Genomic DNA, 15614 nt, shown 5'->3' with positions numbered 1-15614 from the left:
CTTCATGAACCTGTAGAGCTTGCAATAGATGATGAATGTTTAGCCAGATAATTACTCTTAATGGTCGTGCATGTAAAAATTCTCTCATGTACACTTCTTATTCAATTTATGATTTGAATTTACATGTAAACTTGTGGTGAGTTTTTACTATGTGATCATGTATTCTGAAAGATATATAAGTGCTGAGGACAAAGAGAGAGGAAACAATTTAGATAGCACTGAACTCAAGAGGAACTTAGAAGTAAAGGCAGAAAATTGGGATTAATGATATTGAGGTGAGGGCATTATTTTGGCATCAGAACAGTAGGAAGGAGCAAGAGAGTAGAAGGAACATTTTCGAGAGAACTTCGTGAAGAAGAACTTTTGTAGAATTTTTTTGGAGAACTGAAGAACTTAGAAATAAAGGCTAAAATTTCTTTTCAACATTTCCTTCCACTCAAGGGCTTGCTTAGTTATAGAAGATAGCCTGTTCAGGCCCTGTGTCTTCCATTACAGGGAATTTGCTGGGGTTGCTTTCATAAATTCCATGGAGATTCCATCATATTGGGTTTCTACCTCACCCCCTGAAGTTGTTACCTCCAGTATTTCCTTCTTCCTCTCTAATCACCTAGTCCCGCCCCAAAGCCCATATCTCTTAGTCCACCTATGAAATCTATTCTATTTCTCTTTCCCGGGTATCTCTTAAAACTGACAGTCATATCATACTTCTCCCTCAGTCAAGCTTATCTAATGTAGTCCTATTTTACATAAAAATATAGTCTATTTACCTCATGATGGCCTATGTTTTGGTCTTTTTTGCTGGTACCTTTAACTTGTTTTGCTGGTACCTTTAACTTGTTTTGGGCAATTTCATAATTCATGTATTATATCTTGATCACATTAATCCCTGTTACACTTTCTCCCCCTCCCCACACTCTATGCCCATTGAACCCCTTCCTCCCAATCAGCCTGCTTCCTACTTTCATGTCTTCATTATCAAGTGACATGCTGTGTTGAATTAGAGTTGCTTGCTTAAGCATGTAATAATGAAGGTTACTTAGTGGAACAGGAGCAACTTCTCAGTAGTTACACTGCTATAGAAAATGACTCCCCTTCTCCCAGCAACCATTAACTACCAATAGCTCTTCAGGAAAGGGTACTGTCTCATGATGCATCCTCATCCCCCCATGGAACATTAACTGGATCAGTCTACATAAGTATTGTATACTGTAACCATAGCTGCAGTGAGTTCACCAGTGTAACAGCCTCGTCATCCTTAAAAGACAGCTTTTCCCAGCGCTCTTCTCCATCCTCTAACTTTCACACTATTTGCACACTCCTCTTCCACAATGTTTCCTGAGCCATGAAGGGGTAATACAGTGGGACCAAGTTTAAAATAAACACTCATTGATTCCCAGCATATTGACATGTTATGATTCTCTGCATTACACACTGCAAAATGTGGGGGTTTTCTCAACAAGGCTAGGGGAGGTAGTTATCTATTTCCTTTGTGAACTCTTTGGCCTGTGTTTGATTTCCAGCATTATGTACACTAGGTGTACTGGCACATGACTAAAATCTCAACAATCAGAAGATGGTGGCAAGTGGTCCAGAAGTTTAAGATAATCTTCCAGTTTCTGGCTATTATGAATAAAGCTGAATGACCATAGTGAAGCATGTGTCCTTGGGGTAAGGTGATCCTCTTTTGGGTATATGACCAGAAGCAATATAGGTGGGTCTTCAGGGAGAAATATTGCCAGTTTCCTGAGAAACTGCTAGGTTGATTCTAAAGTGGTTGTACAAGTTTACAATCCTATCAGCAATAGAGGAGTGTTCACCTTTCTCTACATCCTTGCCAGCATGTGCTGTCACTTAATTTATTTTTTTTAATCTTAGGGCAAAATCTCAGGGTTAGGGATAGGGTTAAGGTTAGTGTTAGGATTTCCATTTTCCTGATGACTAAGGATGTTGGACATTTCTTTAAGTGTGTCTTGGCCATTTGAGATTCCTCTGTTGAAAATTCTCTTTTTTGCTCTTTACTCCATTTTTTAATTGGGTTTTTGTGGGTTTTTTGGAGTCTGACTTCTTGAGTTCTTTATATATTTTGGATATTAGCCCTGTGTTAGATGTAGAGTTAGTGAAGATCTTTTCCCAGACTGTAAGCTGTTGTTTTATCCTGTTGACAGTTCCCTGTGCCTTATAGGAGCTTTTCGGTTTCATGAAGTTCCATTTATCAATTGTTTATCTTAGATCCAGAGTCACTAGATTACTGTTCAGGAAATTTTCCCCTGTCCCAATGCATTTAAAACTACTTCCCTTGATCCATTTGGAGTTGAGCTTAGTACAAGGAGATAAGAATGGATCAATTCACATTCTTCTGCATGCTGACCTCCAATTGATCCAGCACCATTTGTTGAAAAGGCTATCTTTTTTCCACTGGATGTTTTTGGCTCCTTAGTCGAAGATCAAGTGACCATAGGTGTGTGGATTCATTTCTGGATCTTCAATTCTATTCCATTGGTCCACTTGTCTGTCACTGTGCCAATACCATGCAGTTTTTAACACTATTGCTCTGTAGTATTGCTTACAGTCAGGGATACTGATTCCCCCAGAATTTCTTTTGTTGTTGAGAATAGTTTTAGCTATCCTGTGTTTCTTGTTATTCCAGATGAATTTGAGAATTGCTTTTTCTAACTGTGTGAAGAACTGTGTTGGGATTTTGATGAGGACTGCATTGAATCTGTAGATCGCTTTTGGCAAGATGGCCATTTTAACTATATTAATCCTGCCAATCCACGAGCATGGCAGATTTTTTCATTTTCTGAGGTCTTCTTCGATTTCCTTCTTCAGAGACCTGAAGTTCTTGTCATATAGTTCTTTCACTTGTTTGGCTAGAGTTACACCAAGATACTTTATATTGTTTGTGGCTACTTTGAAGGATGTCATTTCCCTAACTTCTTTTTCAGCCTGCTTATCCTTTGAGTATAGGAAGGCAACTGATTTGCTTGAGTTGATTTTATAACCAGCCACTCTGCTGAAGTTGTTTATCAGCTGTAGGAGTTCTCTGGTGGAGGTTTTTGGGTCACTTAAGTAGACTATCATGTCATCTGCAAATAGCGATAATTTGACTTCTTCCTTTCCAATTTGTATCCCCTTGACCTCCTTATGTTGTCTAATTGCTCTAGCTAGAACTTCAAGTACTATATTAAAAAGATATGGAGAGAGAGGACAGCCTTGTCTAGTCCCTGATTTTAGTGGGATTGCTTCAGTTTCTCTCAATTTAGATTGATGTTGGCTACCAGTTTGCTGTGTATTGCTTTAACGATGTTTAGGTATGGGCCTTGAATTCCTTTTCTTTCAATACTTTTAGCATGAAAGGATGCTGGATTTTGTCAAATGCTTTTTCTGCATCTAATGAGATGATCATATGGTTTTTTCTTTGAGTTTGTTTATGTAGTGGATAGCATTGATGGATTTCCTTATATTGAACCATCCCTGCATCCATGGGATGAAGCCTACTTGATCATGGTGGATGATCGTTTTGATGTGTTCTTGGATTCGGTTGGCAAGAACTTTATTAAGTATTTTTACATCAATATTCATTCATAAGAGAAATTGGCCTGAAGTTCTCTTTCTTTGTTGGATCTTTGTGTGGTTTTGGTATCAGCGTAATTGTGGCTTCGTAGAACGAGTTGGGTACAGTTCCTTCTGTTTCTATTTTATGGAATAGTTTGAAGAGTATTGGTGTTAGGTCTTCTATGAAGGTCTGATAGAACTCTGCACTGAAGCCATCTGGTCCCGTGCTTTTTTTGGTTGGGAGACTTTCTATGACCCTTTTTATTTCTTCAGGTGTTATGGGACTGTTTAGTTGATCTATTTGATCCTGATTTAGTTTTGGTGTCATATATCTGTCTAGGAAACTGTCCATTTCCTCCAGATTCTCCAGTTATGTTGAGTATAGGCTTTTGTAGTAGGATCTACTGATTTTTTGAATTTCCTCAGTTTCTGTTGTTATATCTCCCTTTTCATTTCTAAGTTTGTTAATCTGGATACTGTCTCTGTGCCCTTTGGTTAGTCTGGCTAAGGGTTTATCTATCTTGTTGATTTTCTCGAAGAATCAGATCCTGGTTTTGTTGATTCTTTATATGGTTCTCTTTGTTTCTACTTGATTGATTTCAGCCTGAGTTTGATGATTTCCTGCCTTCTACTCCTCCTGGGTGAAATTGCTTCTTTTTGGTCCAGGGCTTTCAGGTGTGTCATTAAGCTGTTAGTGTATGCTCTCTCCATTTTCTTTTGGGAGGCACTCAGGGCTACGAATTTTCCTCTTAGCACTGCTTTCATTGTGTCCCATAGATTTGGGTATGTTGTGTCTTCATTTTCATTAAGTTCTAAAAAGTCTTCAATTTCATTCTTAATTTCTTCCTTGACCAAGGTATCATTGAGTAGAATATTTTTCAGTTTCCACTTGTATGTGGGTTTTCTGTTGTTTTTGTTGCTATTGAAGACCACTTTTACTCCATAGTGATCTGATAGGAGGCATGGGATTAGTTCTATCTTCTTATATTTGTTGAAGTCTGTCTTGTGACCAATTATATGGTCAATTTTGGAGAAGGTACCATGAGGTGTCGAGAAAAAGGTATATTCTTGTGCTTTAGGATAAAATGTTCTATATATGTCTGTTAAATCTAATTGGTCCAAAGCTTCAATTAGTTTCATTGTGTCCCTGTTTAGTTTCTGTTTTCCTGATCGGTCCATTGAGGAAAGTGCAGTGTTGAAGTCACCCACAATTATTGTGTTAGGTACAATGTGTGCTTTGAGCTTTAATAAGATGTCTTTTATGAATGAGGGTGCCCTTGCATTTGGAGCATATATGTTCAGGATTGAGAGTTCTTCTTGTTGTATTTTTCCTTTGACCAGTAAGAAGTGTCCCTCAGAGTCTCTTTTGATGTCTTTGGGTTGAAAGTCAATTTTATCTGATATCAAAATGGCTACTCCAGCTTGTTTCCTGAGACCATTTGCTTGTAAAATTATCTTCCAGCCTTTTGCTCTAAGGCAGTGTTTGTCTTTGACCCTGAGGTGTGTTTCCTGTAAGCAGCAAAATGTAGGGTCCTGTTTACGCATCCAATCGGTTAGTCTATGTCTTTTAATTGAGCCATTGAGTCCATTGATATTAAGAGATATTAAGGAATAATGATTGTTACTTCCTGTCATTTTTGACGTTATTTTTTAAATTTGATTGTTTAACTTCTTTTGGGTTTGATGAAAGGTTACTATCTTGCTTTTTCCAGGGTGAAGTTTCCCTCCTTGTATTCCTGTTTTCCTCCTATTATCCTTTGTAGGGCTGGGTTTGTGGATAGATATTGGGTAAACTTGGTTTTGTCATGGAGTATCTTAGTTTTTCCATCTATGGTGATTGAGAGTTTTGCTGGATATAGTAGTTTTGGCTGGCATTTTTGTTCTCTTAGAGTCTGCATGAGATCTGCCCAGGATCTTCTAGCCTTCATAGTCTCAGGTGAGAAGTCTGCTGTGATTCTGATAGGTCTTCCTTTATATGTTACTTGGCCTTTTTCTCTTACTGCCTTAATATTCTTTCTTTGTTTTGTACATTTGGTGTTTTGATTATTATGTGACGGGAAGTATTTCTGTTCTGGTCCAGTCTGTTTGGAGTTCTGTAGGCTTCTTGTATATTCATGGGCATCTCTCTCTTTAGGTTAGGGAACTTTTCTTCCATAATTTTATTGAAGATATTTGCTGGCCCTTTAAGTTGTAAATCTTCACTCTCATCTATGCCTATAATCCTTAGGTTTGGTCTTCTCATTGTGTCCTGGATTTCCTGGATGTTTTGGGTTACATGCTTTTTGCATTTTGCATTTTCTTTAACTGTTGAGTCCATGGTTTCTATGGTATCTTCAGCATCTGAGATTCTTTCTTCTATCTCTTGTATTCTGTTGTTGATATTTGCATCTCTGTCCCCTGATTTCTTCCCAAGGCTTTCTATCTCCAAAGTTGTCTCCCTTTGAGTTTTCTTAGTTGTTTCTACTCCTGATTTTAGATCCTGGATGGTTTTGCTTAGCTCCTAAACTTGCTTGTTTGTGTTTTCCTGTAATTCTTTAAGAGATTTTTGTGTTTCCTCTTTCATGACCTCGGCCTGTTGACCAAAGTTCTCCTGTATTTCTTTAAGTGATTTTTGCGTTTCCTCCTTATAGGCTTTTGTATTCTCCTGAATTTCTTTCAATGATTTTTGTGTTTCCCTTGCAAGGGCTTCTAACTTTTGATCCATTTTCTCTTGAATTTCTTTAAGTATGTCCTTCATGTGTTCCTGTACCAGCATCATGACCAGTGATTTTAAATCCAAGTCTTGTTTTACTGGTGTGATGGGGTATCCAGAACATGCTGTTAAAGGAGAATTGGGTTCAGATGTTGCCATATTGCCTTGATTTCTGTTAGTGATGTTCCTGCATTTGCCTTTTGCCATCTAGTTCTCACTGGTGTTAGTTGGTCTTGTCAATGCTGGACTCACCAGTGCAAGCTGCCTCTTCCCAGGTGGCCTCTGGTGTATAGCTTACCTCCTGCACTTCCTGGAGACAGGGTGCTGTTGCCCATGCTGTTCAGATCCCGAAGCAGACACCTGAAGGCTCCTGCCGGGGCCTGCTGGATTCACCAGAGCACACTTGACTTCTCCCAGCTGGTCTCTGGGAAGCCCCTCTTGCCTCTTGTAGGACCTGGAGATGTGGCATTGCTGCCCAGGCTGATCTGGATCCGGAAGCAGAGCGATCTGAGGGCTTCTGCCAGAGGCCTCAGGACTGAAACCTAAGCTCCGTGCCACTGGAGCAAGCTGTGTGCTCCCAGACTGCCTCTGGGTGCACACCAGGTCTCCCGCACTTCCTGGAGACTGAATACTGTGGCCCAGGCTGTTCAGATCCCAAAGCTGACACCTGAAGGCTCCTGCTGGGCCCACCGGATTCACCAGAGCACACTGACTTCTCCTGCTGGCCTCCAGGAAGCCCCTCTTCGCTTCTGGCTTTTATAAATAAGGCTGCTATGAACATAATGGAGCATGTGTCTTTATTGCATACCAGGGAATACTTTGGGTACATGCCCAGGAGAGGTATAGCAGGGTCCTCCAGAAGTCTCATGTCTAGTTTTCTGAGGAACCGCCAGACTGATTTCCACAGTGGTTGTACCATCTTACAGACTCACCAGCAGTGGAGGAGTGTTCCTCTTTCTTCACGTCCTTGCCAACACCTGCTGTCTCCTGAGTTTTTGACCTTAGCCATTCTGACTGGTGTAAGGTGAAATCTCAGGGTTGTTTTGATGTGCATTTCCCTAATGACTAATGATGTTGAGCCCTTCTTAAGGTGCTTCTTGGCCATCCAAATTTCTTCAGGTGAAAATTCTTTGTTTAGATCTGTACCACATTTTTAATAGGGTTATTTGTTTCCCTGGGGTCTAACTTCTTGAGTTCTTTGTATATATTGGATATTAGCCCTCTGTCAGAATTAGGGTTGGTGAAGATCCTTTCCCAATTTGATGGTTGCTGTTTTGTCCTTCTAACAGTGTCCTTTGCCTTACAGAAAATTTGTAATTTTATGAGGTCCCATTTGTCAAATCTTGATCTTAGAGCATAAGCTATTGGTGATGTGTTCAGGAACTTTTCCCCCGTACCCATGTCCTCTAGGGTCTTCTTCAGTTTCTTTTCTATTAGTTTCAGTGTGTCTGATTTTACATGGAGGTCCTTGATCCACTTGGAGTGAAGTTTAGTACATGGAGATAAGAATGGATCAATTCACATTCTTCTGCATGCTGACCTCCAATTGAACCAGCACCATTTGTTGAAAAGGCTATCTTTTGTCCACTGGATGTTTTTGGCTCCTTTGTCGAAGATCAAGTGACCATAGGTGTGTGGATTCATTTCTGGATCTTCAATTCTATTCCAATAGTCCACTTGTCTGTCACTGTGCCAATACCATGAAGTTTTTAACACTATTGCTCTGTAGTATTGCTTGAAGTCAGGGATACTGATTCCCCCAGAATTTCTTTTGTTGTTGCAAATAGTTTTAGCTGTCCTGGGTTTTTTGTTATTCCAGATGAATTTATGAATTGCTTTTTCTAACTCTGTGAAGAACTGAGTAGCACTATTCTTAATAGCCAGAAACTGGAAGCAACCCAGATGTCACTCAACTGAAGAATGCATACAAAAAATGTGGTTAATTTACATAATGGGATATTATTTAGCTATTAAAAACAAGGACATCATGAGTTGTGTAGGCAAATGAATGAAGCTAGAAAATAGCATCCTGAGTAAGGTAACCCAGAGCCAAAAGGACATGCCTGGTATGTATTCACTGATAGGTGGATATCAGCAAAAAATTACAGAATACACCATGTTATACCACATAAATCCAACAAAGTTAAACAAAAAGGAAGGCTCAAATGGGGATTCTTGAATCCCACTTAGAAGGGGGAACAAAATAATGATGGGAGGCAGAGGAAGAGAATGACCTGGATAAGAAAGGGGTTGGGGACGAGAATAGGTGGCAGGATCAGACTTGGGGAGAGACAGGAGGGAGGCCCAGAGAACTCAGAGAATGAAAAAAATATGCAGCTGCAAGGTGTGGATGGTGGGAGGAATTGATAGGAAGTTCAAGAGACAGGATGGGGCAAGCACCCAGGACTCAATATGAGTGACTTTAGCCAAAATGCCAACAGCGGTGATATGGAATCTGAAGAGGCCACCTCCAGTAGCCAAATGGGACCCCCAGTGGAAGGATGGAAACACCAAGCCACCTATAAAACTTTTGACCCCAAATTGGTCCTGTCTTAAAAAAATGCACAGACAAAATGGAGCAGAATCTGAAGAAATGGCCAACTAGTGACTGTCTCAACTTGACAACCATCCCATAGGCTAGCACCAATCCCTGACAGCTAGAAGCCTAGAATAGCTGTTCTCCGAGAGGCTCTACCCAGCTGCTAACAGAGACAGATGCAGATACCCAAAGTCAAACTCTGGACAAAAGTCAGGTATCCCTATGGAAAAGTTAAGGGAAAGATTTAATGCCTTGATGGGTATGACCCCACAGAAGGACCAATAGTGTCAATTAACCTGGACCCCTGGGAACTTCCAGAGACTAACCCAATAATCAAAGAGCACACATGTAGCACACAGAGGCCCCTGGCACATATGTAGCAGAGGGCTGCCTTTCCTTGCCTCAGTGATAGAGGATGTGCCTAAGCCTGCAGAGACTTGATGTATCAGGATGGGGCGTTGATACTTAGGCAAGGCACCCTCTCAGAGGCAGAGGTCAGGGTGACTCAGGGTAGGAAGCCTGAGATGGGGGACTGAGAGGAGGCACTATTTGAGATGCAAGTAAATTAATTAATTAATTGGTTTGTAAAAGATAATCTTAGGATGTGTAGTAATTTTGAATACATTCTAGAATACAGGGGGATATTTCAGAAGCAAAGAAAAGTAATCCATGGATGAGTGTTGGTGAATTTCAATAAGAGACTAAGGAAAAGAAATTTAAAAAAATTAAAAGAAGAACGAACATGGAGACAAATCAAAGCATCTGTCCTGAGCATGAGCAAAGCTTTGAAGAAGGAAAACTTGATCGCCTGAGTCAAATGGCAAGATGGTGAATTAGAATTGACCTTTGAATTTGAAAATATAAGAGTAAGTTTATCACTTGGAAAAAATGTTTTGACATAGTTAATGCTGTTTATGCTTGTGTAGAGTATTTTTGTGTGTTTTCTTTTTTTTTAATTGTATATTTTCTTGAATTAAATTTCAAATGTTATCCCCTTTCCTGGTTTCCCCTCTGAAAACACCCTATCCCATCCCCCCTCCTCCTGCTCACCAACCCACCCACTCCCACTTCCCTGTCCTGGTATTCCCCTATACTGGGGCATTAAGCCTTCTCAGGACCAAGGGCCTCTCCTCCCTTTGATGCCCAACAAGGACATATTCTGCTACATATGCAGCTGGAGCCATGGGTCCCTCTATGTGTACTCTTTGGTTGGTAGTTTAGTCTCTGGGATCTCTGGGGGTACTGGTTGGTTCATGTTGTTGTTCCTCCTATGGGGTTGCAAGCTCCTTCAGCCCCTTGGGTTCTTTCTCTAGCTCCTCCATTGGGAACCTTGTGCTCAGTCCAATGGTTGGCTGAGAGCATCCACCTCTGTATTTGTCAGATACTGGCAGAGCCTCTCAGGAGATAGCTATATCAGGCTCCTGTTAGCAAGTGCTTGCTGGCATCCACAATAGTGTCTGGTGACTGCATATGGGATGGAACCCCCAATGTGGGGCATTGTGTAGGAGTTTGAGATGTTTGCACTAGATTTGCTCAGTGAATAGAAGCATTTCTGTGTAACCAAGTGGGTATGAGTGGTATCTCTGCACTCAAAATATCAGCCATGGGTGCAGACTCCTGTAATCTTAGTGTGTGTGGAGAAAAACTGCAATAGTACCCAATTAATTACTAAATTGATCTCAACAGCAGTGGCACATTCCCCTCTACCCACGCCAAAATTCTGGCTTCCCAAATGAAAGACACACAAACAGCCTTTATATTTTGATATGTCTAAAACAGCTTAGTGGTTGGGCCACTTTCTAACCTCCACATGGCTAATCCACCTCTCTCTGGTATTTCTAAGTTATTACTCACTAAAATCCATATTCCACCTTTGCTGCCCTGAACCCAGTCAGGAAGCCCTCCTGGGGCTGCTCTCCCCCAGCTCCAGCATGGCGGCTATGCTCTCTGTCCCACATCTTCTCGGTTGTGAGAACTCTCCTCAACTTCTCCTGGCATGGTGGATCACCTTCTTCCTTTCTCCCTGTCCCTGGCCCTAGATTCCTAAACATACTGCCTTTAACTGTCCTGCCCATTGGTTGTTGCCAGCAATTTTATTTACCAGTCAGAACCAACTGGGGGTAGGGTTCCTCAGTGTCTTACATGCAGAGGTGCAGATTCTCCCACAAACAATTTTGGGGACCCAAATTAGCATGATATAAGCAGCATTAGACTGAATATGCTACAGAGAACCAGAGACAAGAAGATCAATGAAGCTTTCTGAAAAGCAGTCTAACCAGAAATCTCAAAAAGTAGTAAGGTAGAGAGAGATGGTAAAATACAATTCTTCAAACACCTGTGTTCATCTCTCTCTCTCTCTCTCTCTCTCTCTCTCTCTCTCTCTCTCTCTCACACACACATACACACACACACACACTCAAACACATTTCATATTACACATATCATGTCACTCACCACATATACACACATATCACACATCATATACACACATATATACTTCACATTACACCTACCACACATCACATACCACATATACACACCTACCACACATCACATACCACATATACACACATATCACAAATCATATATATACATATATACACACATATACGTCACATTAAACCTACCACACATCACATACCACATATACATACATATAACACATCATACATATACACACACATATACTTCACATTATACCCCACACATCACATACCACATATATACAACATATACACATATGCATTCTCATTACACATAAACACATCATACACAGACATATCAGATATCACAAACACATCATACATCACACATATCACATACACACACATCACATACACCGTACTAAAAAAAATGATCAAAGGAGGATTCATTAAATCCACCAAGCTCCTTCAGATAGTTTTTCTGTGAAAGGGAACAAATCAATTATCCTATAACTGAAGAAAAATATGGATCAAAGAAGATTAGTTTTGCTGTTTTACTAGAAAAATTAGAGCATATGTATGGTTGCCTTTTTTGAATTGGTCTAGTTTGGCTTCCTTTTGCTGTGACCTAACTCTAGGCAAGCTATGTGGGTGCGGTGTATTTCAGCTTCTAGTCTACAACCCATCATCAAGAAAAGCCAATGCAGGAACTGAAATCAGAAATTTTGGAGGATGTTGCTCCTGGCTTGCTTCCCTTGGCTTGCTCAGCTATCTTTCCTGTATTACCCCAGCTCACCGAGTCAGGGATAGTACCACCTAGAGTGGGAAATTTTCTTGATTACTAGTTAATGTTGCTGAAACAGAGGATGCACATTTCCCAGTCTTCTGGCCTCTTCAGAGACAAAAATCCTACCATGTGGTGCCAAGACTAAGTTCCTCTTCGGGACTCCTACAATCCTGGGGTTTCCATTACAGCTGAGATTTCACCTTCACTAATGGCCTTTTCTGGACTCTCTACAGAGAAACTCTGACCCTGCCACACAGAGGAAGCAAGCCAGTAATCAGCATTCTTCCACAGTTTTTGTTTTAACTTCCTGCCCTGGCTTTACTTAATGACAGAAATCTGTCCCTTGCCTAAGTTGCTTTTGGTCAGTTTTTATCATAGCAATAGAAAATCAAACTAGAAGAGAAATTTGTAGCCATGAACCCACATGGCAATCTGATGGAGGCAATTCTTCCTTTGAGACTCCATTTCTCCAGGTGTGTCAAGTTAACAACAAAAGCTAAACTAAATGAAATAAATGAATATGATCTAACATAAATTTAGTGACTCAAAAGACATAGCAAAGATGACTGAGGAGTGTCCTGAATAAACATGATAGGTTGTGATGGATAATAAGGTAGTAGATAGCTTCGCTAGAAAAATACAGAAGACTCAGAAGGTTAAGAAGGCACCATATCCCCACTGTTGGGCATTTCAGATAAAGTCATCCCCATTGGGTCCTGGGAGCTTCTCACATGCCTAGAGTCTGGGACTTTCTAGAAGATCCCCCCCCCCAGTCACCCATTCCATATTGCTGCATACTTCTATTCATTCTTCTGGCCTCTCGGCTTCTCTCATATCTGATCCTGTCCCTCTTTTCCCTCCCCCTCCCCTCTCCTATCCAGATTCTTTCCTCCCTCTGACTCCTGTGACCCAGTGGGGGTGATCTTAGCCAAAATGCCCAACAGTGGGGAGATGGAACCTGAAGAGACCACCTCCAGTTGATAGTCATGGCTCACAGTTGAAGAATAGAGCCACCTACACATCTCAAAATTTTTGAACCAAAATTGTTCCTGTTTAAAGGAAATTCGTGGGCAAAAATGGAACAGAGACTGAAGGAAAGGCCACTCAGAGACTGCCCCAATGTGGGATCCATCTCATGTGTAGGCTCCAAACCCTGACACTATTACTGATACTATACTGATACTTGCAGACAGGAGCCTAGCATGGCTGTCTTCTGAGAGGCTCTATCAGCATCTGACTAAGACAGATGCAGATACTTACAGCCAACCATTGGCTTGAGCTTGGGGACCCATAGGGAAGAGTTAGGGGAAGGACTGAAGGAGCTGAAGAGGATCGCAACCCCATAGGAAGAACAAAAGTGTTAACTAAACAGATCCCTCAGAGCTCCCAGAGACTAAACCACCAACCAAAGAACATCCAGGCTGGTCTGCTACATATGTAGCAGAGGACTGCCTTGACTGGCCTTAGTGGGAGGGAATGAGGTCAGTCCTGTGGAGACTTGATGCCTCAACTAAAGGGGATGCTAGAGAGGTGATAGGGGAGTGGATGGGAGAGTAGGGAAGCACCCTCTTAGAGGCAAAGAGGAGAAGAGATGGAATGGGAGGCTCAGAGAGGGGGGTACCAGAAATGGGAACAACATTTGGAATGTAGATAAATAAAATAATTAATAAAAAGGAAAGTTTAATATTGGAGCAGAGATTCATATTGGATGAGATAAGTGTGATGATGAGAATAGACAGATCACTTTTAATTGCTTTGAATCCTTAACAACAAAAAAAGTTATCTATTAAAGAAGACAAGAGGATAAAAGGTGAGAAATACAGCAATGTTGCCCAGCAACATCAGTAACCCAGTTAATATTAAATGTCATGAATTTTAATTAAGACCAGTTATTGTTTAAGTTTTTTTCAGTTAATTTTGGCTGCAGGAATGCATGGGTTAATGAAAAAAAAAGTTTGATGAAGAAAATTTGATTTAAACAAGGTTGGTAAATAGGGACACAGGAGTCAAAGCTAAATGCAAGGCAACAATGAAAATAGTCTATTGGTCTTTAGAAGCACAGGAGAGAAAGTCATGGCAGAATATATTCTGAAAGTGACAGAAAGCAAACGCCAGTACAGAATGGAAGCTATTGCAAGGTGACCTATTATTAAGGTAAGCTGGCACAAAGGAAGAAGTAGAAAGAGAAGACATGATAGAATAGATCATGATATGGGTTTAGCCAGATGAAGTAGCCAGACTCGATGTCTGATATCTATAGTCTCAGTATTCAAAAGGCAGAGCCAGAAGGATTGTTGCAAGTTCATGGCCAGAGTGGAATACAGAGGGAAGAAGACCTCATCTCACAAAAACCAAGACAAACAAAACCAAAAACCCCTGAGAGTAAGAAATGTGCATTTCCTACATGAAAAATATCTTCAGAATCTATTCAGACTTATAATAGAAGACAAGTGCTTTTAAATCTTGCTTTGCAAGGAAACTTCATGTTTTGCCATTTGAGATGATGGGTCTCCTTATATCCCTGTGAGTACAATGGGAAACTAATGAAAAAAAATTCCAAAAAAGAATGACGTGCAGAGCATCTAATACACAGCAACACACAGCAGTAAACATATGAGAAATATTTGCTCTTCCATATACAATGATGAGACTCAAAAAAGTTACATCCAATTTGGTTTTAAGGAGTTCACTTAACTTTGCTGCTCAGTACCAATTAAATTTTAGATAAGTTGAATATTAAAGAACAAAAGAAAGAGAAGGCTGCATGTGTAGTTTTAAAAACTAATCTTAGAGTTAGGAGGGCCTGCTAAGCACTAATCAAAATGCAAAAGCAATAAGGTCTGATGTAAAAAAGATAAATACATAAATACAATGCTGACACATTTTCAAACCATAAACCCAGTAAAGATGATAAATGGAAGAAAAATATTTGCAATGTGTATAATAAAGGACATATTTTCTTATCATAGAACTATTATAAGAAAAGGACAAATAACGCTGTATGAAAAATGAGCAAGATATGTAAATGGACATTTGCAGAAAATGGAGCACAGAAGTGAATAGGCACATAAATCGATACAGAGTACATTCACAAAGAAACCAAAATTTAAATAGGAAATATACTATCTTTGCCTATTAGTTTTCCAACATTTGAAGACATTGTGATGTACAAGACAGATGTAAAAGTGCGTGAGACACTTCCTCAATGTTGCCAAACATGTGAGTAGATACATCCAATTCTGATTGTTTAGAGGTAAGTATTGTTTTTAAAGCATAGAATATTAGTTTGGGGAATGCATATTATAGATGTGTATATCCAAGAAGTGGACAGTAATATGCAAGCAGTGATTCCTTACCACAATATCCATGATAATAGATGTAGTAATAAATACTAAAATTACCAGCCACCTGCAAGTTTACCAATAGTTAATGTAAGCCAAGCCACCTGTGACATAGTTAGAACCTATGGTACCAAATTGTTCAAATTAGTACAACAAACCTTTATGTAGTCATTTGTAAAGACATCCAAAGTGCATTGTTTTATGAAAAATGATAGTAGCATAGCAATGGATTTGACTGACAAAGAAAGGTCACACAGAGACACATTCAGACATTTTG

The sequence above is a fragment of the Apodemus sylvaticus genome, chromosome 12 (assembly GCF_947179515.1).
Source record: "Apodemus sylvaticus chromosome 12, mApoSyl1.1, whole genome shotgun sequence".
Classification (NCBI taxonomy): domain Eukaryota; kingdom Metazoa; phylum Chordata; class Mammalia; order Rodentia; family Muridae; genus Apodemus; species Apodemus sylvaticus.
The sequence above is the reverse complement of the archived record's forward strand: the minus strand, read 5'-3'. Positions refer to the sequence as shown.